Source organism: Narcine bancroftii, chromosome 11 (assembly GCF_036971445.1).
Source record: "Narcine bancroftii isolate sNarBan1 chromosome 11, sNarBan1.hap1, whole genome shotgun sequence".
Classification (NCBI taxonomy): Eukaryota; Metazoa; Chordata; class Chondrichthyes; order Torpediniformes; family Narcinidae; genus Narcine; species Narcine bancroftii.
This window is the reverse complement of record NC_091479.1, coordinates 44,594,631-44,622,037: the sequence shown is the minus strand read 5'-3', so window position 1 is coordinate 44,622,037 and position 27,407 is coordinate 44,594,631. Positions and strand designations below refer to the sequence as shown.

Below are 27,407 nucleotides of genomic sequence, written 5' to 3'. Positions count from 1 at the left end.
GTTGTGGATAGTGTGGAGGGCTGTCAGAGGTTACAGCAGGACATCGTTTGGAAGCAAAATCCCGGCTGAGTAGTGGCAGTTGGAATTCAATCCAAAGAAATGCGAACTGGTTCATTTTGGTAGGTCAGATATGATGGCAGAATTTAGTTTTAATGGTAAGACTCTTGGCAGTGTGGAGGATCACAGGGATCTTGTGGTTTGAGTCCATAGGGGGCTCCAAAAAGCTGTTCAGGTTGATTCTGTGATTAACAAGGCATACTGTATATTGGACTTCATTAATCGTAGAATTGCATTTAGGAGACGAGAGGGTTAAGAGATGATTTACTGGAATGATACCAGGATTCAAAGGGTTAGCATTTGAGGAATCGTTTTAAGCTTTTCGGCTGTTCTTGATAGAGTACAGAGGATGAGGGGAAATTTATTGAGGCAGTTCAAATGCTGGAAGGCCGAGCCAGAGTAGATGTGGCAAGGATGTTTCCCATGACAGTGGATTGTAGGATAAGAGGGCATAATTTCAGGATTAAAGGGTGTCAATTTAAAACAGAGATGCAAAATATTTCATTAGTCCGGGGCTCACGAGTCTGTGAAGCTTGTTGCTAAAGGCAATTGTGGAAGTGAGGACATTGGGAGTAATTAAGGCAGAGATTGAGATGTATAGGATTAGTCAGAGAATCATGGTTAACAGGAAGAAAGCCAGGGAATGTGTTAAATACGAGACCAGCAGCAATAGAAATTCACAAAGAAAACAATATCTTCCAAACAATCGTTTTTTTATTTATAGTTTATCGTTTGTTCCTTAACTCTAAACATAAATGTAACTTAACCCCACAATGCGCAAATGAATGTGTGTGTGTGTGTGTGTGTGTGTGTGTGTGTGTGTGTGTGTGTGTGTGTGTGTGTGTGTGTGTGTGTGTGTGAGGAGGGGGTGCCCATTATAGTTTAAGCTTAATTCTGAAGAGATGATTTTAAAGTTCAGTCTCAGAAAGCTTTTGTGTTGAACTTAGTCTTTGCTGCTGTTCAAAATCAATTATGGAGAAAGCGTGAGGCATCAGACCACAAAACTCACAAATTTCTTGTCAAGTTGTTTTCAAAGATTTGTTTCTTCATGTGACTGATTTTCAACTCTTGCATGGAAATTTTGGAACTTGTTTTTCTTCTACAATAATTTTACAAACCCAGGCAAAGGCTACACAAAGTAGCTTGTAGAAATGGATACAGTAGAACTGCCCTCTTTTGGCAAAGAGACAGTGAATTGACCCTTCTTCATTGCCACTGATATTGTGGATCTCCCATGATAAGAAGAGCATCACTACAGGACCTTCTGCTTGTTTGACTGAAGTGATTTCCAAGTGTTTCAACTTATCTGGTCTGAAGGTTTATGAGACAATGTGAAATGGGCACCCTGCCGGATGTGGAATAGGCCTCCTGCCGGAATCAGGATGTGGAATAGTCCTCCTGCCGTATGTGGAATGGACCTCCTGCCGAATGTGGAATTGTCCTCCTGCCGGATGTGGAATGGGCCTCTGGTGCCCGGATGTGAATTGTGCCCCCTGCCGGAAGTGGAACAGACTTCCTGCCGGATACTAGATGTGGAATAGTCCTCCTGCCAGATGTGGAAAGAGCCTCAATCCGGATGCCGGATGTGCAATGTGCCTCCTGCTGGGAAGGTAATTGTTCACATATCTTTTGTCCACATGCAGCTATTTCAACTTATTGTGAAGATACCTTTCATACCTGGTCAGGTTCAGAATCAGGATTTATTGTCAAGAACATGTCCTAATATTTGGTGATTTGGGGCAGCAGGATGGAGAAAACATTCATCTTATAACCATTGTTCACAACTACTCTTAAAAATAAAGTTAACAGTGCACAAAAAAGCAAGTCTCTGTCTTTGGCTCATTGATTATACAGGATCTGGTGGCATCAGGGAAGGAACTGACATTGTGGCATTGACCTCTATTCCTCAGGCTCCAGTACCTTATCCAATGATAGTAGAGTGAGGAAGTTATGGTCTGGGTGGTGGAGGTTTTACATGATAGAGACTTTTATTTTAAGACAGCATGTCATGTATAGTTTCTGACTGGAGTGAATTCTGGTGCCTGTGATGTTACAGGGAGAGTTAAACACCCTCTCGAAATTATCATTTTCCTGAGAGATGGCACCTCCAGAGCAGGCAGTGATGCAACCTACCAGAATGATCTTCATAGTACACCTGTGGAGGTTAAGGTGTGTCTTCATTGCGATAATGAATCTCCTCAGGTACATCTCACAGTATAGCCAATGGTGAGGCTTTTTTGTGAAAGCATCACCATGGAGGCTCCATGACAGATCCTCAGAGTTTTAATGCTTAGGAATTTGACGTTCGTGAACAACTGCACTCCTGAGACCTCCATGAAGACTGGGTCGTGTTCTTTTGACTTCCTGCTGAATCCAAAATCTTATCCATTGTTTTGTTGACATTGAGTGAAAGGTTTGATTTGTTAGCATTCAACCAGCTGATCTATGTCCTTCCTTCTTCGCTTCATCATTGCCATTTATTGTTTGCTGACCATTCTGGTGTCATCAGCCAACATGTCGATGGCAATGGAATTATGGCTCACCACACACAGTCATGGGTTTGCAGAGAATAGAGCAGGGGGCTAAGCACACATCCTTGGACTGCGCCTGTGTTGATGATCAATGGGGAAGGGACCTTGTTTCCAATTCGTCCTGACTGTCGTCTTCCAATGAGAATGTCAAAGATCCAATTGCAGAGTGAGGTACAGAGGGATAAAGTTAGTTGCTTTTTGACCAGCACTGAGGGAACAATGGTATTGAAGGACGTCCTGAAGTTGACAACTAATCTAATATTGCTCCTTTTGGATCAACAGAGACTACCTAAATGAATTGAACTATGAATTAACCACATGCAGTCTCTTTTGCCTCCCTTGTTGCTCGACGTTTAATATTGATGAGTTGGAAAGATGCTGTTGCCCGTAAAAACACTCAATTACTCTGTGATATGGTGGCAGGCCTAACTTTGAATTAATGAGATATTCTTCCACAGATTCACATTTAAACATTCTATGTCCATGGGCACTTTAATTCAATGTTTTTGTAACATTTAATCACTTGGACCTTGATTTATACGTTTGTGTTTTTTAATGGTAGTGAAATTTTATGTACTCACTAAAGAACTTCAGAAGGGAAGGGGAAGGAATTTTGAGTATAGTATACTCCTTAAATCATGTTCTATTAGACATTTGTTTTAATTGTTTAAATGTTTATCACTTTATTTCTGTTTGTTATGATATAATGGTTAGACATTATCAATTTATTTTTATAATTTGTATTTTATCTGAATATTCCTTTTTATGTATTACCATTGATTAATGGCTTCTGTTTGTTTCCTGTTTCTGTAAAGGCCACTGAAAATATTTTAAAAGAGAGCCTCATGCCTTTGAAGCAATGGGCCTCCTGCCGGGTACCGGATATTAAAGGGGCCACCAGCCGGATGTGGATTGGGCCTCCTGCCAGATGCCGGATGTGGTATAGTCCTCCTGCCGGATGTGGAATGGGCCTCCATCCGGATGCCGGATGTGAAATGGGCCTCCTGCCGGATGTGGAACGGGACTCCTGCCGGATGCTGGATGTGGAATAGTCCTCCTGCCGGATGTGGAAAGAGCCTCAATCCGGATGCCGGATGTGCAGTGTGCCTCCTGCTGGGAAGGTAATTATTTACATATTTTTTGGTCTCATGCACCTATTTCCACTTTTTGTGAAGATACCTTTCATATCTTGTCAGGTTCAGAATCAGAATTTATTGTCAAGAACATGTCCTAATATTTGGTGATTTGAGGCAGCAGGATGGAGAAAACATTAATCTTATAACTATCGTTCAGAACTAGACTTAAAAATATAGTTAACAGTGCACAAAAAAGCAAGGCTGTGTCTTTGGCTCATTGATTATACAGGAACTGGTGGCATCAGGGAAGAAACTGTCATTGTGGCATTCACCTCTATTCCTCAGGCTCCAGTACCTTATCCAATGATAGTAGAGTGAGGAAGTTATTGTCTGGTGTGGTGGAGGTTTTACATGATAGAGACTTTTATTTTAAGACAGCATGTCATGTATAGGTTCTAACTGGAGTGAATTCTGGTGCCTGTGATGTTACAGGGAGAGTTAAACACCCTCTCGAAATTATCATTTTCCTGAGACATGGCACCTCCAGACCAGGCAGTGATGCATCCTACCAGAATGATCTGCATAGTACACCTGTGGAGGTTAAGGTGTGTCTTCATTGCGATAATGAATCTCCTCAGGTACATCTCACAGTATAGCCAATGGTGAGGCTTTTTTGTGAAAGCATCACCATGGAGCCTCCATGACAGATCCTCAGAGTTTTAATGCTTAGGAATTTGACGTTCGCGAACATCTGCACTCCTGACACCTCCATGAAGACTGGGTCGTGTTCTTTTGACTTCCTGCTGAATCCAAAATCTTATCCATTGTATTGTTGACATTGAGTGAATGGTTTGATTTGTTAGCATTCAACCAGCTGATCTATGTCCTTCCTTCTTCGCTTCATCATTGCCATTTATTGTTTGTTGACCATTCTGGTGTCATCAGCCAACATGTCGATAGCAATGGAATTATGGCTCACCACACACAGTCATGGGTTTGCAGAGAGTAGTGCAGGGGGCTAAGGACACATCCTTGGACTGCGCCTGTGTTGATGATCAGTGGGGAAGAGACCTTGTTTCCAATTCGTCCTGACTGTGGTCTTCCAATGAGAATGTCAAAGATCCAATTGCAGAGTGAGGTACAGAGGGATAAAGTTAGTTGCTTTTTGACCAGCACTGAGGGAACAATGGTATTGAAGGACGTCCTGAAGTTGATAACTAATCTAATATTGCTCCTTTTGAATCAACAGAGACTACCTAACTGAATTGAACTATGAATTAACCACATGCAGTCTCTTTTGCCTCACTTGTAGCTCGACGTTTAATATTGATGAGTTGGAAAGATGCTGTTGCCCGTAAAAACACTCATTTACTCTGTGATATGGTGGCAGGCCTAACTTTGAATAATCAGATGTTCTTCCACAGATTCACATTTAAACATTCTATGTCCATGGGCACTTTAATTCAAAGTTTTTGTAACATTTAATCACTTGGACCTTGCTTGATCTGTTTGTGTTTTTTAATGGTAGTGAAATTTTATGTACTCACTAAAGAACTTCAGAAGGGAAGGGGAAGGAATTTTGAGTATAGTATACTCCTTAAATCATGTTCTATTAGACATATGTTTTAATTGTTTAAATGTTTATCACTTTATTTCTGTTTGTTATGATATAATGGTTAGACATGATCAATTTATTTTTATAATTTGTATTTTATCTGAATATTCCTTTTTATGTATTACCATTGATTAATGGCTTCTCTTTGTTTCCTGTTTCTGTAAAGGCCACTGAAAATATTTTAAAAGAGAGCCTCATGCCTTTGAAGCAATGGGCCTCCTGCCGGGTACGGATATGAAAGGGGCCACCAGCCGGATGTGGATTGGGCCTCCTGCCAGATGCCGGATGTGGTATAGTCCTCCTGCCGGATGTGGAATGGGCCTCCATCCGGATGCCGGATGTGAAATGGGCCTCCTGCCGGATGTGGAACGGGACTCCTGCCGGATGCTGGATGTGGAATAGTCCTCCTGCCGGATGTGGAAAGAGCCTCAATCCGGATGCCGGATGTGCAGTGTGCCTCCTGCTGGGAAGGTAATTATTTACATATTTTTTGGTCTCATGCACCTATTTCCACTTTTTGTGAAGATATCTTTCATATCTTGTCAGGTTCAGAATCAGGATTTATTGTCAAGAGCATGTTCTAATATTTGGTGATTTGGGGCAGCAGGATGGAGCAAACATTCATCTTATAACCATCGTTCAGAACTAGACTTAAAAATAAAGTTAACAGTGCACAAAAAAGCAAGGCTGTGTCTTTGGCTCATTGATTATACAGGATCTGGTGGCATCAGGGAAGAAACTGACATGGTGGCATTGACCTCTATTCCTCAGGCTCCAGTACCTTATCCAATGATAGTAGAGTGAGGAAGTTATGGTCTGGGTGGTGGAGGTTTTACATGATAGAGACTTTTATTTTAAGACAGCATGTCATGTATAGTTTCTGACTGGAGTGAATTCTGGTGCCTGTGATGTTACAGGGAGAGTTATACAGCCTCTCGAAATTATCATTTTCCTGAGAGATGGCACCTCCAGAGCAGGCAGTGATGCAACCTACCAGAATGATCTGCATAGTACACCTGTGGAGGTTAAGGTGTGTCTTCATTGCGATAATGAATCTCCTCAGGTACATCTCACAGTATAGCCAATGGTGAGGCTTTTTTGTGAAAGCATCACCATGGAGGCTCCATGACAGATCCTCAGAGTTTTAATGCTTAGGAATTTGACGTTCGCGAACATCTGCACTCCTGACACCTCCATGAAGATTGGGTCGTGTTCTTTTGACTTCCTGCTGAATCCAAAATCTTATCCATTGTTTTGTTGACATTGAGTGAATGGTTTGATTTGTTAGCATTCAACCAGCTGATCTATGTCCTTCCTTCTTCGCTTCATCATTGCCATTTATTGTTTGCTGACAATTCTGGTGTCATCAGCCAACATGTCGATAGCAATGGAATTATGGCTCACCACACACAGTCATGGGTTTGCAGAGAGTAGAGCAGGGGGATAAGCACATATCCTTGGACTGCGCCTGTGTTGATGATCAGTGTGGAAGAGACCTTGTTTCCAATTCATCCTGACTGTGGTCTTCCAATGAGAATGTCAAAGATCCAATTGCAGAGTGAGGTACAGAGGGATAAAGTTAGTTGCTTTTTGACCAGCATTGAGGGAACAATGGTATTGATGGACGTCCTGAAGTTGATAACTAATCTAATATTGCTCCTTTTGAATCAACAGAGACTACCTAACTGAATTGAACTATGAATTAACCACATGCAGTCTCTTTTGCCTCCCTTGTTGCTCGACGTTTAATATTGATGAGTTGGAAAGATGCTGTTGCCCGTAAAAACACTCAATTACTCTGTGATATGGTGGCAGGCCTAACTTTGAATAATCAGATGTTCTTCCACAGATTCACATTTAAACATCCTATGTCCATGGGCACTTTAATTCAAAGTTTTTGTAACATTTAATCACTTGGACCTTGCTTGATCTGTTTGTGTTTTTTAATGGTAGTGAAATTTTATGTACTCACTAAAGAACTTCAGAAGGGAAGGGGAAGGAATTTTGAGTATAGTATACTCCTTAAATCATGTTCTATTAGACATATGTTTTAATTGTTTAAATGTTTATCACTTTATTTCTGTTTGTTATGATATAATGGTTAGACATTGTCAATTTATTTTTATAATTTGTATTTTATCTGAATATTCCTTTTTATGTATTACCATTGATTAATGGCTTCTGTTTGTTTCCTGTTTCTGTAAAGGCCACTGAAAATATTTTAAAAGAGAGCCTCATGCCTTTGAAGCAATGGGCCTCCTGCCGGGTACCGGATATGAAAGGGGCCACCAGCCGGATGTGGATTGGGCCTCCTGCCAGATGCCGGATGTGGTATAGTCCTCCTGCCGGATGTGGAATGGGCCTCCATCCGGATGCCGGATGTGAAATGGGCCTCCTGCCGGATGTGGAACGGGACTCCTGCCGGATGCTGGATGTGGAATAGTCCTCCTGCCGGATGTGGAAAGAGCCTCAATCCGGATGCCGGATGTGCAGTGTGCCTCCTGCTGGGAAGGTAATTATTTACATATTTTTTGGTCTCATGCACCTATTTCCACTTTTTGTGAAGATATCTTTCATATCTTGTCAGGTTCAGAATCAGGATTTATTGTCAAGAACATATCCTAATATTTGGTGATTTGGGGCAGCAGGATGGAGCAAACATTCATCTTATAACCATCGTTCAGAACTAGACTTAAAAATAAAGTTAACAGTGCACAAAAAAGCAAGGCTGTGTCTTTGGCTCATTGATTATACAGGATCTGGTGGCATCAGGGAAGAAACTGACATGGTGGCATTGACCTCTATTCCTCAGGCTCCAGTACCTTATCCAATGATAGTAGAGTGAGGAAGTTATGGTCTGGTGTGGTGGAGGTTTTACATGATAGAGACTTTTATTTTAAGACAGCATGTCATGTATAGTTTCTGACTGGAGTGAATTCTGGTGCCTGTGATGTTACAGGGAGAGTTAAACACCCTCTCGAAATTATCATTTTCCTGAGAGATGGCACCTCCAGAGCAGGCAGTGATGCAACCTACCAGAATGATCTTCATAGTACACCTGTGGAGGTTAAGGTGTGTCTTCATTGCGATAATGAATCTCCTCAGGTACATCTCACAGTATAGCCAATGGTGAAGCTTTTTTGTGAAAGCATCACCATGGAGGCTCCATGACAGATCCTCAGAGTTTTAATGCTTAGGAATTTGACGTTCGCGAACATCTGCACTCCTGACACCTCCATGAAGACTGGGTCGTGTTCTTTTGACTTCCTGCTGAATCCAAAATCTTATCCATTGTTTTGTTGACATTGAGTGAATAGTTTGATTTGTTAGCATTCAACCAGCTGATCTATGTCCTTCCTTCTTCGCTTCATCATTGCCATTTATTGTTTGCTGACAATTCTGGTGTCATCAGCCAACATGTCGATAGCAATGGAATTATGGCTCACCACACACAGTCATGGGTTTGCAGAGAGTAGAGCAGGGGGCTAAGCACACATCCTTGGACTGCGCCTGTGTTGATGATCAGTGTGGAAGAGACCTTGTTTCCAATTCATCCTGACTGTGGTCTTCCAATGAGAATGTCAAAGATCCAATTGCAGAGTGAGGTACAGAGGGATAAAGTTAGTTGCTTTTTGACCAGCATTGAGGGAACAATGGTATTGATGGACGTCCTGAAGTTGATAACTAATCTAATATTGCTCCTTTTGAATCAACAGAGACTACCTAACTGAATTGAACTATGAATTAACCACATGCAGTCTCTTTTGCCTCCCTTGTTGCTCGACGTTTAATATTGATGAGTTGGAAAGATGCTGTTGCCCGTAAAAACACTCAATTACTCTGTGATATGGTGGCAGGCCTTACTTTGAATAATCAGATGTTCTTCCACAGATTCACATTTAAACATTCTATGTCCATGGGCACTTTAATTCAAAGTTTTTGTAACATTTAATCACTTGGACCTTGCTTGATCTGTTTGTGTTTTTTAATGGTAGTGAAATTTTATGTACTCACTAAAGAACTTCAGAAGGGAAGGGGAAGGAATTTTGAGTATAGTATACTCCTTAAATCATGTTCTATTAGACATATGTTTTAATTGTTTAAATGTTTATCACTTTATTTCTGTTTGTTATGATATAATGGTTAGACATGATCAATTTATTTTTATAATTTGTATTTTATCTGAATATTCCTTTTTATGTATTACCATTGATTAATGGCTTCTCTTTGTTTCCTGTTTCTGTAAAGGCCACTGAAAATATTTTAAAAGAGAGCCTCATGCCTTTGAAGCAATGGGCCTCCTGCCGGGTACCGGATATGAAAGGGGCCACCAGCCGGATGTGGATTGGGCCTCCTGCCAGATGCCGGATGTGGTATAGTCCTCCTGCCGGATGTGGAATGGGCCTCCATCCGGATGCCGGATGTGAAATGGGCCTCCTGCCGGATGTGGAACGGGACTCCTGCCGGATGCTGGATGTGGAATAGTCCTCCTGCCGGATGTGGAAAGAGCCTCAATCCGGATGCCGGATGTGCAGTGTGCCTCCTGCTGGGAAGGTAATTATTTACATATTTTTTGGTCTCATGCACCTATTTCCACTTTTTGTGAAGATATCTTTCATATCTTGTCAGGTTCAGAATCAGGATTTATTGTCAAGAACATGTCCTAATATTTGGTGATTTGGGGCAGCAGGATGGAGCAAACATTCATCTTATAACCATCGTTCAGAACTAGACTTAAAAATAAAGTTAACAGTGCACAAAAAAGCAAGGCTGTGTCTTTGGCTCATTGATTATACAGGATCTGGTGGCATCAGGGAAGAAACTGACATGGTGGCATTGACCTCTATTCCTCAGGCTCCAGTACCTTATCCAATGATAGTAGAGTGAGGAAGTTATGGTCTGGTGTGGTGGAGGTTTTACATGATAGAGACTTTTATTTTAAGACAGCATGTCATGTGTAGTTTCTGACTGGAGTGAATTCTGGTGCCTGTGATGTTACAGGGAGAGTTAAACACCCTCTCGAAATTATCATTTTCCTGAGAGATGGCACCTCCAGAGCAGGCAGTGATGCAACCTACCAGAATGATCTGCATAGTACACCTGTGGAGGTTAAGGTGTGTCTTCATTGCGATAATGAATCTCCTCAGGTACATCTCACAGTATAGCCAATGGTGAGGCTTTTTTGTGAAAGCATCACCATGGAGGCTCCATGACAGATCCTCAGAGTTTTAATGCTTAGGAATTTGACGTTCGCGAACATCTGCACTCCTGACACCTCCATGAAGACTGGGTCGTGTTCTTTTGACTTCCTGCTGAATCCAAAATCTTATCCATTGTTTTGTTGACATTGAGTGAATGGTTTGATTTGTTAGCATTCAACCAGCTGATCTATGTCCTTCCTTCTTCGCTTCATCATTGCCATTTATTGTTTGCTGACAATTCTGGTGTCATCAGCCAACATGTCGATAGCAATGGAATTATGGCTCGCCACACACAGTCATGGGTTTGCAGAGAGTAGAGCAGGGGGCTAAGCACACATCCTTGGACTGCGCCTGTGTTGATGATCAATGGGGAAGGGACCTTGTTTCCAATTCGTCCTGACTGTCGTCTTCCAATGAGAATGTCAAAGATCCAATTGCAGAGTGAGGTACAGAGGGATAAAGTTAGTTGCTTTTTGACCAGCACTGAGGGAACAATGGTATTGAAGGACGTCCTGAAGTTGACAACTAATCTAATATTGCTCCTTTTGGATCAACAGAGACTACCTAAATGAATTGAACTATGAATTAACCACATGCAGTCTCTTTTGCCTCCCTTGTTGCTCGACGTTTAATATTGATGAGTTGGAAAGATGCTGTTGCCCGTAAAAACACTCAATTACTCTGTGATATGGTGGCAGGCCTAACTTTGAATTAATGAGATATTCTTCCACAGATTCACATTTAAACATTCTATGTCCATGGGCACTTTAATTCAATGTTTTTGTAACATTTAATCACTTGGACCTTGATTTATACGTTTGTGTTTTTTAATGGTAGTGAAATTTTATGTACTCACTAAAGAACTTCAGAAGGGAAGGGGAAGGAATTTTGAGTATAGAATACTCCTTAAATCATGTTCTATTAGACATTTGTTTTAATTGTTTAAATGTTTATCACTTTATTTCTGTTTGTTATGATATAATGGTTAGACATTATCAATTTATTTTTATAATTTGTATTTTATCTGAATATTCCTTTTTATGTATTACCATTGATTAATGGCTTCTGTTTGTTTCCTGTTTCTGTAAAGGCCACTGAAAATATTTTAAAAGAGAGCCTCATGCCTTTGAAGCAATGGGCCTCCTGCCGGGTACCGGATATGAAAGGGGCCACCAGCCGGATGTGGATTGGGCCTCCTGCCAGATGCCGGATGTGGTATAGTCCTCCTGCCGGATGTGGAATGGGCCTCCATCCGGATGCCGGATGTGAAATGGGCCTCCTGCCGGATGTGGAACGGGACTCCTGCCGGATGCTGGATGTGGAATAGTCCTCCTGCCGGATGTGGAAAGAGCCTCAATCCGGATGCCGGATGTGCAGTGTGCCTCCTGCTGGGAAGGTAATTATTTACATATTTTTTGGTCTCATGCACCTATTTCCACTTTTTGTGAAGATACCTTTCATATCTTGTCAGGTTCAGAATCAGGATTTATTGTCAAGAACATGACCTAATATTTGGTGATTTGGGGCAGCAGGATGGAGCAAACATTCATCTTATAACCATCGTTCAGAACTAGACTTAAAAATAAAGTTAACAGTGCACAAAAAAGCAAGGCTGTGTCTTTGGCTCATTGATTATACAGGATCTGGTGGCATCAGGGAAGAAACTGACATGGTGGCATTGACCTCTATTCCTCAGGCTCCAGTACCTTATCCAATGATAGTAGAGTGAGGAAGTTATGGTCTGGTGTGGTGGAGGTTTTACATGATAGAGACTTTTATTTTCAGACAGCATGTCATGTGTAGTTTCTGACTGGAGTGAATTCTGGTGCCTGTGATGTTACAGGGAGAGTTAAACACTCTCTCGAAATTATCATTTTCCTGAGAGATGGCACCTCCAGAGCAGGCAGTGATGCAACCTACCAGAATGATCTTCATAGTACACCTGTGGAGGTTAAGGTGTGTCTTCATTGCGATAATGAATCTCCTCAGGTACATCTCACAGTATAGCCAATGGTGAGGCTTTTTTGTGAAAGCATCACCATGGAGGCTCCATGACAGATCCTCAGAGTTTTAATGCCTAGGAATTTGACGTTCGCGAACATCTGCACTCCTGACACCTCCATGAAGACTGGGTCGTGTTCTTTTGACTTCCTGCTGAATCCAAAATCTTATCCATTGTTTTGTTGACATTCAGTGAATAGTTTGATTTGTTAGCATTCAACCAGCTGATCTATGTCCTTCCTTCTTCGCTTCATCATTGCCATTTATTGTTTGCTGACTATTCTGGTGTCATCAGCCAACATGTCGATAGCAATGGAATTATGGCTCACCACACACAGTCATGGGTTTGCAGAGAGTAGAGCAGGGGGCTAAGCACACATCCTTGGACTGCGCCTGTGTTGATGATCAGGGGGGAAGAGACCTTGTTTCCAATTCGTCCTGACTGTGGTCTTCCAATGAGAATGTCAAAGATCCAATTGCAGAGTGAGGTACAGAGGGATAAAGTAAGTTGCTTTTTGACCAGCACTGAGGGAACAATGGTATTGAAGGACGTCCTGAAGTTGATAACTAATCTAATATTGCTCCTTTTGAATCAACAGAGACTACCTAAATGAATTGAACTATGAATTAACCACATGCAGTCTCTTTTGCCTCCCTTGTTGCTCGACGTTTAATATTGATGAGTTGGAAAGATGCTGTTGCCCTTAAAAACACTCAATTACTCTGTGATATGGTGGCAGGCCTAACTTTGAATAATCAGATGTTCTTCCACAGATTCACATTTAAACATTCTATGTCCATGGGCACTTTAATTCAAAGTTTTTGTAACATTTAATCACTTGGACCTTGCTTGATCTGTTTGTGTTTTTTAATGGTAGTGAAATTTTATGTACTCACTAAAGAACTTCAGAAGGGAAGGGGAAGGAATTTTGAGTATAGTATACTCCTTAAATCATGTTCTATTAGACATATGTTTTAATTGTTTAAATGTTTATCACTTTATTTCTGTTTGTTATGATATAATGGTTAGACATTGTCAATTTATTTTTATAATTTGTATTTTATCTGAATATTCCTTTTTATGTATTACCATTGATTAATGGCTTCTGTTTGTTTCCTGTTTCTGTAAAGGCCACTGAAAATATTTTAAAAGAGAGCCTCATGCCTTTGAAGCAATGGGCCTCCTGCCGGGTACCGGATATGAAAGGGGCCACCAGTCGGATGTGGATTGGGCCTCCTGCCAGATGCCGGATGTGGTATAGTCCTCCTGCCGGATGTGGAATGGGCCTCCATCCGGATGCCGGATGTGAAATGGGCCTCCTGCCGGATGTGGAACGGGACTCCTGCCGGATGCTGGATGTGGAATAGTCCTCCTGCCGGATGTGGAAAGAGCCTCAATCCGGATGCCGGATGTGCAGTGTGCCTCCTGCTGGGAAGGTAATTATTTACATATTTTTTGGTCTCATGCACCTATTTCCACTTTTTGTGAAGATACCTTTCATATCTTGTCAGGTTCAGAATCAGGATTTATTGTCAAGAACATGACCTAATATTTGGTGATTTGGGGCAGCAGGATGGAGCAAACATTCATCTTATAACCATCGTTCAGAACTAGACTTAAAAATAAAGTTAACAGTGCACAAAAAAGCAAGGCTGTGTCTTTGGCTCATTGATTATACAGGATCTGGTGGCATCAGGGAAGAAACTGACATGGTGGCATTGACCTCTATTCCTCAGGCTCCAGTACCTTATCCAATGATAGTAGAGTGAGGAAGTTATGGTCTGGGTGGTGGAGGTTTTACATGATAGAGACTTTTATTTTAAGACAGCATGTCATGTATAGTTTCTGACTGGAGTGAATTCTGGTGCCTGTGATGTTACAGGGAGAGTTAAACACCCTCTCGAAATTATCATTTTCCTGAGAGATGGCACCTCCAGACCAGGTATTGATGCAACCTACCAGAATGATCTGCATAGTACACCTGTGGAGGTTAAGGTGTGTCTTCATTGCGATAATGAATCTCCTCAGGCACATCTCACAGTATAGCCAATGGTGAGGCTTTTTTGTGAAAGCATCACCATGGAGGCTCCATGACAGATCCTCAGAGTTTTAATGCTTAGGAATTTGACGTTCGCGAACATATGCACTCCTGAGACCTCCATGAATACTGGGTCGTGTTCTTTTGACTTCCTGCTGAATCCAAAATCTTATCCATTGTTTTGTTGACATTGAGTGAATGGTTTGATTTGTTAGCATTCAACCAGCTGATCTATGTCCTTCCTTCTTCGCTTCATCATTGCCATTTATTGTTTGCTGACAATTCTGGTGTCATCAGCCAACATGTCGATAACAATGGAATTATGGCTCACCACACACAGTCATGGGTTTGCAGAGAGTAGAGCAGGGGGCTAAGCACACATCCTTGGACTGCGCCTGTGTTGATGATCAGTGTGGAAGAGACCTTGTTTCCAATTCATCCTGACTGTGGTCTTCCAATGAGAATGTCAAAGATCCAATTGCAGAGTGAGGTACAGAGTGATAAAGTTAGTTGCTTTTTGACCAGCATTGAGGGAACAATGGTATTGATGGACGTCCTGAAGTTGATAACTAATCTAATATTGCTCCCTTTGAATCAACAGAGACTACCTAACTGAATTGAACTATGAATTAACCACATGCAGTCTCTTTTGCCTCCCTTGTTGCTCGACGTTTAATATTGATGAGTTGGAAAGATGCTGTTGCCCGTAAAAACACTCAATTACTCTGTGATATGGTGGCAGGCCTAACTTTGAATAATCAGATGTTCTTCCACAGATTCACATTTAAACATCCTATGTCCATGGGCACTTTAATTCAAAGTTTTTGTAACATTTAATCACTTGGACCTTGCTTGATCTGTTTGTGTTTTTTAATGGTAGTGAAATTTTATGTACTCACTAAAGAACTTCAGAAGGGAAGGGGAAGGAATTTTGAGTATAGTATACTCCTTAAATCATGTTCTATTAGACATATGTTTTAATTGTTTAAATGTTTATCACTTTATTTCTGTTTGTTATGATATAATGGTTAGACATTGTCAATTTATTTTTATAATTTGTATTTTATCTGAATATTCCTTTTTATGTATTACCATTGATTAATGGCTTCTGTTTGTTTCCTGTTTCTGTAAAGGCCACTGAAAATATTTTAAAAGAGAGCCTCATGCCTTTGAAGCAATGGGCCTCCTGCCGGGTACCGGATATGAAAGGGGCCACCAGCCGGATGTGGATTGGGCCTCCTGCCAGATGCCGGATGTGGTATAGTCCTCCTGCCGGATGTGGAATGGGCCTCCTGCCGGGTACCGGATATGAAAGGGGCCACCAGCCGGATGTGGATTGGGCCTCCTGCCAGATGCCGGATGTGGAATAGTCCTCCTGCCGGATGTGGAAAGAGCCTCAATCCGGATGCCGGATGTGCAGTGTGCCTCCTGCTGGGAAGGTAATTATTTACATATTTTTTGTTCTCATGCACCTATTTCCACTTTTTGTGAAGATACCTTTCATATCTTGTCAGGTTCAGAATCAGGATTTATTGTCAAGAACATGTCCTAATATTTGGTGATTTGGGGCAGCAGGATGGAGAAAACATTCATCTTATAACCATCGTTCAGAACTAGACTTAAAAATAAAGTTAACAGTGCACAAAAAAGCAAGGCTGTGTCTTTGGCTCATTGATTATACAGGATCTGGTGGCATCAGGGAAGAAACTGACATTGTGGCATTGACCTCTATTCCTCAGGCTCCAGTACCTTATCCAATGATAGTAGAGTGAGGAAGTTATGGTCTGGTGTGGTGGAGGTTTTCCACGATAGAGACTTTTATTTTAAGACAGCATGTCATATATAGGTTCTGACTGGAGTGTATTCTGGTGCCTGTGATGTTACAGGGAGAGTTAAACACCCTCTCGAAATTATAATTTTCCTGAGAGATGGCACCTCCAGACCAGGCAGTGATGCAACCTACCAGAATGATCTGCATAGTACACCTGTGGAGGTTAAGGTGTGTCTTCATTGCGATAATGAATCTCCTCAGGTACATCTCACAGTATAGCCAATGGTGAGGCTTTTTTGTGAAAGCATCACCATGGAGGCTCCATGACAGATCCTCAGAGTTTTAATGCTTAGGAATTTGACGTTCGTGAAAATCTGACGACTCCTTAGTTAATTTGTTGTTGCTTCTGGTATGTGTGAGTTGGTCATGATCCCAGTAGTATCTTCCTCCTGCTTGATGTGGAATTCTCCAAATGCCAGATGCCGGATGTGGAATGTTTCTGCTACGAGATGCCGGATGTGGAATGGTCGGCCTGCCAGATGCCAGATGTGGAATAGTCCACCTTTCAATGCCGGATGTGGAATGATCCTGCTGCTAGATGCCAGATGTGGAATAGTTTTTCTGCCAGATGTGGGATGGTTCGCCTGCCAGATGTTGAATTGTCCGCCTACCAGTTTCCAGATGTGGGATGGTCTGCCTGCGAGATATGGAATGGTCTGCTTGCCAGATGTGGAATGGACCACCTCCCAGATGCCAGATGAGGAATGGACCGCCAGCCAGGTGCCTGTTGTGGGATGGTCTGTCTGGCAGGTGCCGGATTTGGATTGGGCCTCCTGACGGATGTCGGCTGTGTAATAGTCCTTCTGGTTGTAGAAAGGGCCTGCTAAAGGAAAAGATACTTTGGGGAATCTCCGATGTTCTTCTACCTTGATCACATTTAACCTTTCTCTGTTTATGAGCTACTTTTATTCAATATTTTCCTAATTTATGTGATGACTAGAAACTTGCTTTATTATTTTGTGTTTTACTTTAATGGTAGTGAAATGATTTGTACTTACCCGAGAAGTTCAGAAGGGGAGAGGATAGAATTTGTAGTATTATATAATTTTGTGACTTTTTACAATTCACCATATGTTATAATTGTTGAAGTTTTTAAGACTTTGTTGTCATTTGACTGTTATGATATTGTGTTTATATAATAGTTTGATTCCTCTTCTCTAACACTTTCATCTTTCTGTTTCCAGGTGCTCAATCATTTATCCGACATCCTGTGGACCAGACACTTCCAGAATTTGGAATTTTTTGGAACGTAGAATAATATCAGTAGTATTTATAAGTACATTTAAGCTGTTTTCAAATGATCAAAAACAAAGGCACATCCCAACCAGAAGGGCCTCTGCAGAGAGTGGGGTTACGGTGGCTGTGGGTAGTGGGGTTACGGTGGCTCTGGGTAGTGGGGTTACGGTGGCTCTGGGTAGTGGGGTTACGGTGCCTCTGTGTAGTGGGGTAATGGTGGCTCTGGGTAGTGCGGTTACGGTGGCACTGGGTGGTGGGGTTACGGCAGCTCTGAGTAGTGGGGTTACGGCGGCTCTAGATGGTGGGGTTACGGCGGCTCTGGGTAGTGTGGTTAGAGAGGCTCTGGGTAGATGGGTTACGGTGGCTCTGGGTAGTGGGATTATGGTAGCTCTGGGTCGTGGGGTTACAGTGGCTCTGAGAAGTGGGGCTACGGTGATTCTGGATAGTGGGGATACAGTGCCTCTGTGTAGTGGGGTAATGGTGGCTCTGTGTAGTGGGGTTACGGTGGCTCTGGGTGGTGGGGTTACGGTGGCTCTGGATTGTGGGGTTACGATGGCTCTGGGTCGTGCGGTTTCGGTGGCTCTGGGTATTGGGGTTACGGTGGCTCTGGGTAGTGGGATTACGGTGGCTCTGGGTCATGGGGTTACGGCGGCTCTGGGTAGTGGGGTTACGGTGGCTCTGGGTAGTGGGGTTACAGTGGCTCTGGGTAGTGGGGATACGGTGGCTCTGGTTAGTGGGGTTAAGGTGGCTCTGGGTTGTGGGGTTACGGTGGCTCTGGGTAGTGGGTTTATGGTGGCTCTGGGCAGTGGGGTTATGGTGGCTCTGGGTAGTGGGGTTACGGTGGCTCTGGGTGGTGGGGTTAGGGTGGCTCTGGGTGGTGGGGTTAGGGTGGCTCTGGGTGGTGTGGTTACGGAGGCTCTGGGTGGTGGGGTTAGGTTGGCTCTGGGTGGTGGGGTTACGGTGGCTCTGGGTGGTGGGGTTAGGTTGGCTCTGGGTGGTGGGGTTACGGTGGCTCTGGATGGTGGGGTTACGGTGGCTCTGGGTAGTGGGGTTACGGTGGCTCTGGGTAGTGGGGTTATGGTGGCTCTGGGCAGTGGGGTTACGGTGGCTCAGGGTGATGGGGTTAGGGTGGCTCTGTGTGGTGGGGTTACGGTGGCTCTGGGTGGTGGGGTTACGGTGGCTCTGGGTGGTGGGGTTACGGAGGCTCTGGATGGTGGGGTTACGGAGGCTCTGGGTAGTGGCTCTGGGTGGTGGGGTTACGGTGACTCTGGGTAGTGGAGTTACGGTGGCTCTGGGTAGTGGGGTTACGGTGGCTCTAGGTGGTGGGGTTACGGTGGCTCTGGGTGGTGGGGTTACGGTGGCTCTGGGTAGTGGCGTTACGGTGGCTCTGGGTAGTGGGGTTACGGTGGCTCTGGGTAGTGGGGTTACGGTGGCTCTGGGTAGTGGGGTTACGGTGTCTCTGGGTAGAGGGGTTACGACTGCTCTGGGTAGTGGGGTTACGGTGGTTCTGGGTCGTGGTGTTACAGTGGCTCTGGGTCATGGGTGTTACGGTGGCTCTGGGTAGTGGGTGTTACGGCGACTCTGGATAGAGGGGTTACGACGGCTCTGGGTAGTGGGGTTACGGTGGCTCTGGGTAGTGGGATTAAGGTGGCTCTGGGTAGTGGGGTTACATTGGCTCTGGGTAGTCGGGTTACGGTGACCCTGGGTAGTGAGGTTACGGTGGCTCTGGGAATTGGGGCTACGGTGATTCTGGGTAGTGGGCATACGGTGCCTCTGTGTAGTGGGGTAATGGTGGCTCTGGGTAGTGGGGTTACGGTGGCACTGGGTGGTGGGGTTACGGCGGCTCTGGGTAGTGGGGTTACGGAGGCTCTAGATGGTGGGGTTACGGCGGCTCTGGGTAGTGTGGTTAGAGAGGCTCTGGGTAGATGGGTTACGGAGGCTCTGGGTAGTGGGATTATGGTAGCTCTGGGTCGTGGGGTTACAGTGGCTCTGAGAAGTGGGGCTACGGTGATTCTGGGTAGTGGGGATACAGTGCCTCTGAGTAGTGGGGTAATGGTGGCTCTGTGTAGTGGGGTAATGGTGGCTCTGGGTAGTGGGGTTACAGTGGCACTGGGTGGTGGGGTTACGGCGGCTCTGGGTAGTGGGGTTACGGTGTCTCTGGGTAGAGGGGTTACGACGGCTCTGGGTAGTGGGGTTACGGTGGTTCTGCGTCGTGGGGTTACGGTGGCACTCGGTAATGGGGTTACAGTGGCGCTGGGTCATGGGTGTTACGGTGGCTCTGGGTAGTGGGTGTTACGGCGACTCTGGGTAGAGGGGTTACGACGGCTCTGGGTAGTGGGGTTACGGTGGTTCTGGGTCGTGGGGTTACGGTGGCACTCGGTAATGGGGTTACAGTGGCGCTGGGTCATGGGTGTTACGGTGGCTCTGGGTAGTGGGATTAAGGTGGCTCTGGGTAGTGGGGTTACATTGGCTCTGGGAAGTCGGGTTACAGTGACCCTGGGTAGTGGTGTTACGGTGGCTCTGGGAAGTGGGGCTACGGTGATTCTGGGTAGTGGGGATACGGTGCCTCTGTGTAGTGGGGTAATGGTGGCTCTGGGTGGTGGGGTTACGGTGGCACTGAGTGGTGGGGTTACGGCGGTTCTAGATGGTGGGGTTATGGCGGTTCTGGGTGGTGGGGTTATGGCAGCTCTAGATGGTGGGGTTAAGACCCCTCTGGGTGGTGGGGTTACGGCGGCTCTGGCTGGTGGGGTTATGGCGGCTCTGGATAGTGGGGTTACGGTGGCTCTGGGTCGTGGGTTTATGACGGCTCTGGGTCGTGGGGTTCCGGTGGCTCTGGGTTGTGGGGTTACGCCGGCTCTGGGTTGTGGGGTTACAGCGGCTCTGGGTCGTGGGGTTACAGTGGCTCTGGGTCGTGGGGTTACGACGGCTCTGGGTAGTGGGGTTCCGGCTGCTCTGTGTCGTGGAGTTACGGCGGCTCTGGGTCTTGGGGATATGACGGCTCTGGGTCTTGGGGTTACGTCGGCTCTGGGTAGTGGGGTTACGTTGACTCTGGGTAGTGGGGTTGCGGTGGCTCTGGGTAGTGGGGTTACGGTGTCTTTGGGTAGTGGGGTTACGGTGGCTCTGGGTAGTGGGGTTAAGGTGGCTCTGGGTAGTGGTGTTACGGTGGCTCTGGGTACTGGGGGGTTACAGCGGCTCTTGGTAGTGGGGTTACGTCGGCTCAGGGTGGTGGGGTTACGGCGGCTGTGGGTCGTGGGGTTAGGTTGGCTCTGGGTGGTGGGGTTACGGTGGCTCTGGGTGGTGGGGTTAGGTTGGCTCTGGGTGGTGGGGTTACGGTCGCTCTGGATGGTGGGGTTACGGTGGCTCTGGGTAGTGGGGTTACGGTGGCTCTGGGTAGTGGGGTTATGGTGGCTCTGGGCAGTGGGGTTACGGTGGCTCAGGGTGATGGGGTTAGGGTGGCTCTGTGTGGTGGGGTTACGGTGGCTCTGGGTGGTGGGGTTACGGTGGCTCTGGGTGGTGGGGTTACGGAGGCTCTGGATGGTGGGGTTACGGAGGCTCTGGGTAGTGGCTCTGGGTGGTGGGGTTACGGTGACTCTGGGTAGTGGAGTTACGGTGGCTCTGGGTAGTGGGGTTACGGTGGCTCTAGGTGGTGGGGTTACGGTGGCTCTGGGTGTTGGGGTTACGGTGGCTCTGGGTAGTGGCGTTACGGTGGCTCTGGGTAGTGGGGTTACGGTGGCTCTGGGTAGTGGGGTTACGGTGGCTCTGGGTAGTGGGGTTACGGTGTCTCTGGGTAGAGGGGTTACGACTGCTCTGGGTAGTGGGGTTGCGGTGGTTCTGGGTCGTGGTGTTACAGTGGCTCTGGGTCATGGGTGTTACGGTGGCTCTGGGTAGTGGGTGTTACGGCGACTCTGGATAGAGGGGTTACGACGGCTCTGGGTAGTGGGGTTACGGTGGCTCTGGGTAGTGGGATTAAGGTGGCTCTGGGTAGTGGGGTTACATTGGCTCTGGGTAGTCGGGTTATGGTGACCCTGGGTAGTGAGGTTACGGTGGCTCTGGGAATTGGGGCTACGGTGATTCTGGGTAGTGGGCATACGGTGCCTCTGTGTAGTGGGGTAATGGTGGCTCTGGGTAGTGGGGTTACGGTGGCACTGGGTGGTGGGGTTACGGCGGCTCTGGGTAGTGGGGTTACGGAGGCTCTAGATGGTGGGGTTACGGCGGCTCTGGGTAGTGTGGTTAGAGAGGCTCTGGGTAGATGGGTTACGGAGGCTCTGGGTAGTGGGATTATGGTAGCTCTGGGTCGTGGGGTTACAGTGGCTCTGAGAAGTGGGGCTACGGTGATTCTGGGTAGTGGGGATACAGTGCCTCTGAGTAGTGGGGTAATGGTGGCTCTGTGTAGTGGGGTAATGGTGGCTCTGGGTAGTGGGGTTACAGTGGCACTGGGTGGTGGGGTTACGGCGGCTCTGGGTAGTGGGGTTACGGTGTCTCTGGGTAGAGGGGTTACGACGGCTCTGGGTAGTGGGGTTACGGTGGTTCTGCGTCGTGGGGTTACGGTGGCACTCGGTAATGGGGTTACAGTGGCGCTGGGTCATGGGTGTTACGGTGGCTCTGGGTAGTGGGTGTTACGGCGACTCTGGGTAGAGGGGTTACGACGGCTCTGGGTAGTGGGGTTACGGTGGTTCTGGGTCGTGGGGTTACGGTGGCACTCGGTAATGGGGTTACAGTGGCGCTGGGTCATGGGTGTTACGGTGGCTCTGGGTAGTGGGATTAAGGTGGCTCTGGGTAGTGGGGTTACATTGGCTCTGGGAAGTCGGGTTACAGTGACCCTGGGTAGTGGTGTTACGGTGGCTCTGGGAAGTGGGGCTACGGTGATTCTGGGTAGTGGGGATACGGTGCCTCTGTGTAGTGGGGTAATGGTGGCTCTGGGTGGTGGGGTTACGGTGGCACTGAGTGGTGGGGTTACGGCGGTTCTAGATGGTGGGGTTACGGCGGTTCTGGGTGGTGGGGTTATGGCAGCTCTAGATGGTGGGGTTAAGACCCCTCTGGGTGGTGGGGTTACGGCGGCTCTGGCTGGTGGGGTTATGGCGGCTCTGGATAGTGGGGTTACGGTGGCTCTGGGTCGTGGGTTTATGACGGCTCTGGGTCGTGGGGTTCCGGTGGCTCTGGGTTGTGGGGTTACGCCGGCTCTGGGTTGTGGGGTTACAGCGGCTCTGGGTCGTGGGGTTACAGTGGCTCTGGGACGTGGGGTTACGACGGCTCTGGGTAGTGGGGTTCCGGCTGCTCTGTGTCGTGGAGTTACGGCGGCTCTGGGTCTTGGGGATATGACGGCTCTGGGTCTTGGGGTTACGTCGGCTCTGGGTAGTGGGGTTACGTTGACTCTGGGTAGTGGGGTTGCGGTGGCTCTGGGTAGTGGGGTTACGGTGTCTTTGGGTAGTGGGGTTACGGTGGCTCTGGGTAGTGGGGTTAAGGTGGCTCTGGGTAGTGGTGTTACGGTGGCTCTGGGTACTGGGGGGTTACAGCGGCTCTTGGTAGTGGGGTTACGTCGGCTCAGGGTGGTGGGGTTACGGCGGCTGTGGGTCGTGGGGTTACGGCGGCTCTGGGTTGTGGAGTTACGGCGGTTGTGCGTCATGGAGTTACGGCGGCTCTGGGTCTTGGGGGTTGAGGCGGCTCTTGGTAGTGGGATTACGGTGGCTCTGGGTAGTAGGGTTATGGTGGCTCTGGGTAGTGGGGTTACGGCGGTACTGGGTGGTGGGGTTATGGCAGCTCTAGATGTTGTGTTAAGACCCCTCTGGGTGGTGGGGTTACGGCAGCTCTGGCTAGTGGGGTTACAGCGGCTCTGGGTCGTGGGGTTACGACGACTCTGGGTCGTGGGGTTCCGGAGGCTCTGTGTCGTGGAGTTACGGCGGCTCTGGGTCTTGGGGTTACGGCGGCTCTGGGTCTTGGGGTTACGGTGGCTCTGGGTAGTGGGGTTACGGTGACTCTGGGTAGTGGGGTTACGGTGGCTCTGGGTAGTGGGGTTACGGTGTCTTTGGGTAGTGGGGTTACGGTGGCTCTTGGTAGTGGCTCTGGGTAGTGGTGTTACGGTGGCTCTGGGTAGTGTGGGTTACAGCGGCTCTTGGTAGTGGGGTTACATCGGCTCTGGGCGTTGGGGTTACGGCGGCTGTGGGTCGTGGGGTTACGGCGGCTCTGGGTCGTGTGGTTACGGCGACTGTGCGTCATGGAGTTACGGCGGCTCTGGGTCTTGGGGGTTAAGGCGGCTCTTGGTAGTGGGATTACGGTGGCTCTGGGAGTGGGGTTATTGTGGCTCTGGGTAGTGGGGTTATGGTGGCTCTGGGTAGTGCGGTTACGGTGGCTCTGGGTAGTGGGGTTACATTGGCTCTGGGTAGTCGGGTTACGGTGACCCTGGGTAGTGAGGTTACGGTGGCTCTGGGAATTGGGGCTACGGTGATTCTGGGTAGTGATTCTGGGGTGCCTCTGTGTAGTGGGGTAATGGTGGCTCTGGGTAGTGCGGTTACGGTGGCACTGGGTGGTGGGGTTACGGCGGCTCTAAGTAGTGGGGTTACGGCGGCTCTAGATGGTGGGGTTACGGCGGCTCTGGGTAGTGTGGTTAGAGAGGCTCTGGGTAGATGGGTTACGGTGGCTCTGGGTAGTGGGATTATGGTAGCTCTGGGTCGTGGGGTTACAGTGGCTCTGAGAAGTGGGGCTACGGTGATTCTGGATAGTGGGGATACAGTGCCTCTGTGTAGTGGGGTAATGGTGGCTCTGTGTAGTGGGGTAATGGTGGCTCTGGGTAGTGGGGTTACAGTGGCACTGGGTGGTGGGGTTACGGCGGCTCTGGGTAGTGGGGTTACGGCGGCTCTAGATGGTGGGGTTACGGCGGTTCTGGGTGGTGGGGTTATGGCAGCTCTAGATGGTGCGGTTAAGACCCCTCTGGGTGGTGGGGTTACGGCGGCTCTGGGTAGTGTGGTTAGAGAGGCTCTGGGTAGTGGGGTTACGGTGGCTCTGGGTTGTGGGGTTATGGTGGCTCTGGGTAGTGTGGTTAGAGAGGCTCTGGGTAGAGGGGTTACGGTGGCTCTGGGTAGTGGGATTATGGTAGCTCTGGGTCATGGGGTTACAGTGGCTCTGGGTATTGGGATTAAGGTGGCTCTGGGTAGTGGGGTTAAGGTGGCTCTGGGTAGTGGGGTTACATTGGCTCTGGGAAGTCGGGTTATGGTGACCCTGGGTAGTGGTGTTACGGTGGCTCTGGGAAGTGGGGCTACGGTGATTCTGGGTAGTGGGGATACGGTGCCTCTGTGTAGTGGGGTAATGGTGGCTCTGGGTAGTGGGGTTACGGTGGCACTGGGTGGTGGGGTTACGGCGGCTCTGGGTAGTGGGGTTACGGCGGCTCTAGATGGTGGGGTTACGGCAGTTCTGGGTGGTGGGGTTATGGCAGCTCTAGATGGTGGGGTTAAGACCCCTCTGGGTGGTGGGGTTACGGCGGCTCTGGCTAGTGGGGTTATGGCGGCTCTGGATAGAGGGGTTACGGGGGCTCTGGGTCGTGGGGTTATGACGGCTCTGGGTCGTCTCGTTCCGGTGGCTCTGGGTTGTGGGGTTACGCCGGCTCTGGGTTGTGGGGTTACAGCGGCTCTGGGTTGTGGGGTTACAGTGGCTCTGGGTCGTGGGGTTACGACGGCTCTGGGTCTTGGGGTTACGGTGGCTCTGGGTAGTGGGGTTACGGTGACTCTGGGTAGTGGGGTTATGGTGGCTCTGGGTAGTGGGGTTATGGTGTCTTTGGGTAGTGGGGTTACGGTGGCTCTTGGTAGTGGCTCTGGGTAGTGGTGTTACGGTGGCTCTGTGTACTGTGGGTTACAGCGGCTCATGGTAGTGGGGTTACATCGGCTCTGGGCGGTGGGGTTACGGCGGCTGTGGGTCGTGGGGTTACGGCGGCTCTGGATCGTGTGGTTACGGCGACTGTGCGTCATGGAGTTACAGCGGCTCTGGGTCTTGGGGGTTAAGGCGGCTCTTGGTAGTGGGATTACGGTGGCTCTGGGAGTGGGGTTATGGTGGCTCTGGGTAGTGGGGTTATGGTGGCTCTGGGTAGTGCGGTTACGGTGGCTCTGGGTAGTGGGGTTACATTGGCTGTGGGTAGTCGGGTTACGGTGACCCTGGGTAGTGAGGTTACGGTGGCTCTGGGAATTGGGGCTACGGTGATTCTGTGTAGTGGGGTAATGGTGGCTCTGGGTAGTGGGGTTACGGTGGCACTGGGTGGTGGGGTTACGGCGGCTCTGGGTAGTGGGGTTACGGCGGCTCTAGATGGTGGGGTTACGGCGGCTCTGGGTAGTGTGGTTAGAGAGGCTCTGGGTAGATGGGTTACGGTGGCTCTGGGTAGTGGGATTATGGTAGCTCTGGGTCGTGGGGTTACAGTGGCTCTGAGAAGTGGGGCTACGGTGATTCTGGGTAGTGGGGATACAGTGCCTCTGTGTAGTGGCGTAATGGTGGCTCTGTGTAGTGGGGTAATGGTGGCTCTGGGTAGTGGGGTTACAGTGGCACTGGGTGGTGGGGTTACGGCGGCTCTGGGTAGTGGGGTTACGGCGGCTCTAGATGGTGGGGTTACGGCGGTTCTGGGTGGTGGGGTTATGGCAGCTCTAGATGGTGCGGTTAAGACCCCTCTGGGTGGTGGGGTTACGGCGGCTCTGGGTAGTGTGGTTAGAGAGGCTCTGGGTAGTGGGGTTACGGTGGCTCTGGGTTGTGGGGTTACAGTGGCTCTGGGTAGTGTGGTTAGAGAGGCTCTGGGTAGAGGGGTTACGGTGGCTCGGGTAGTGGGGTTATGGTAGCTCTGGGTCATGGGGTTACAGTGGCTCTGCGTATTGGGATTAAGGTGGCTCTGGGTAGTGGAGTTACGGTGTCTCTGGGTAGAGGGGTTACGACGGCTCTAGGTAGTGGGGTTATGGTGGTTCTGGGTCGTTGGGTTACGGTGGCACTCGGTAATGGGGTTACAGTGGCGCTGGGTCATGGGTGTTACGGTGGCTCTGGGTAGTGGGTGTTAAGGCGACTCTGGGTAGTGGGGTTACATTGGCTCTGGGAAGTCGGGTTACGGTGACCCTGGGTAGTGGTGTTACGGTGGCTCTGGGAAGTGGGGCTACGGTGATTCTGGGTAGTGGGGATACGGTGCCTCTGTGTAGTGGGGTAATGGTGGCTCTGGGTAGTGCGGTTACGGTGGCACTGGGTGGTGGGGTTACGGCGCCTCTGGGTAGTGGGGTTACGGCGGCTCTAGATGGTGGGGTTACGGCGGTTCTGGGTGGTGGGGTTATGGCAGCTCTAGATGGTGGGGTTAAGACCCCTCCGGGTGGTGGGGTTACGGCGGCTCTGGCTAGTGGGGTTATGGCGGCTCTGGATAGTGGGGTTACGGGGGCTCTGGGTCGTGGGGTTATGACGGCTCTGGGTCGTGGGGTTCCGGTGGCTCTGGGTTGTGGGGTTACGCCGGCTCTGGGTTGTGGGGTTACAGCGGCTCTGGGTTGTGGGGTTACAGTGGCTCTGGGTCGTGGGGTTACGACGGCTCTGGGTAGTGGGGTTCCGGCTGCTCTGTGTCGTGGAGTTACGGCGGCTCTGGGTCTTGGGGTTACGACGGCTCTGGGTCTTCGGGTTACGTCGGCTCTGGGTAGTGGCGTTACGTTGACTCTGGGTAGTGGGGTTGCGGTGGCTCTGGGTAGTGGGGTTAAGGTGGCTCTGGGTAGTGGTGTTACGGTGGCTCTGGGTACTGTGGGTTACAGCGGCTCTTGGTAGTGGGGTTACGTCGGCTCTGGGCGGTGGGGTTACGGCGGCTGTGGGTCGTGGGGTTACGGCGACT

General features: G+C 48.3%; 1 long non-coding RNA gene across 1 annotated transcript; it reads left to right on the top strand.

Annotated features, from left to right (window-relative positions):
• Positions 1-5,513: 5,513 nt before the first annotated feature.
• On the top strand, positions 5,514-18,145 carry LOC138745320 (uncharacterized). Its single transcript, XR_011346168.1, has 7 exons — positions 5,514-5,750; positions 7,486-7,791; positions 9,528-9,833; positions 11,571-11,876; positions 13,613-13,918; positions 15,654-15,959; positions 17,536-18,145. It is a non-coding gene; the product is annotated as an uncharacterized lncRNA (long non-coding RNA).
• The last annotated feature ends 9,262 nt before the right edge of the window (positions 18,146-27,407 follow it).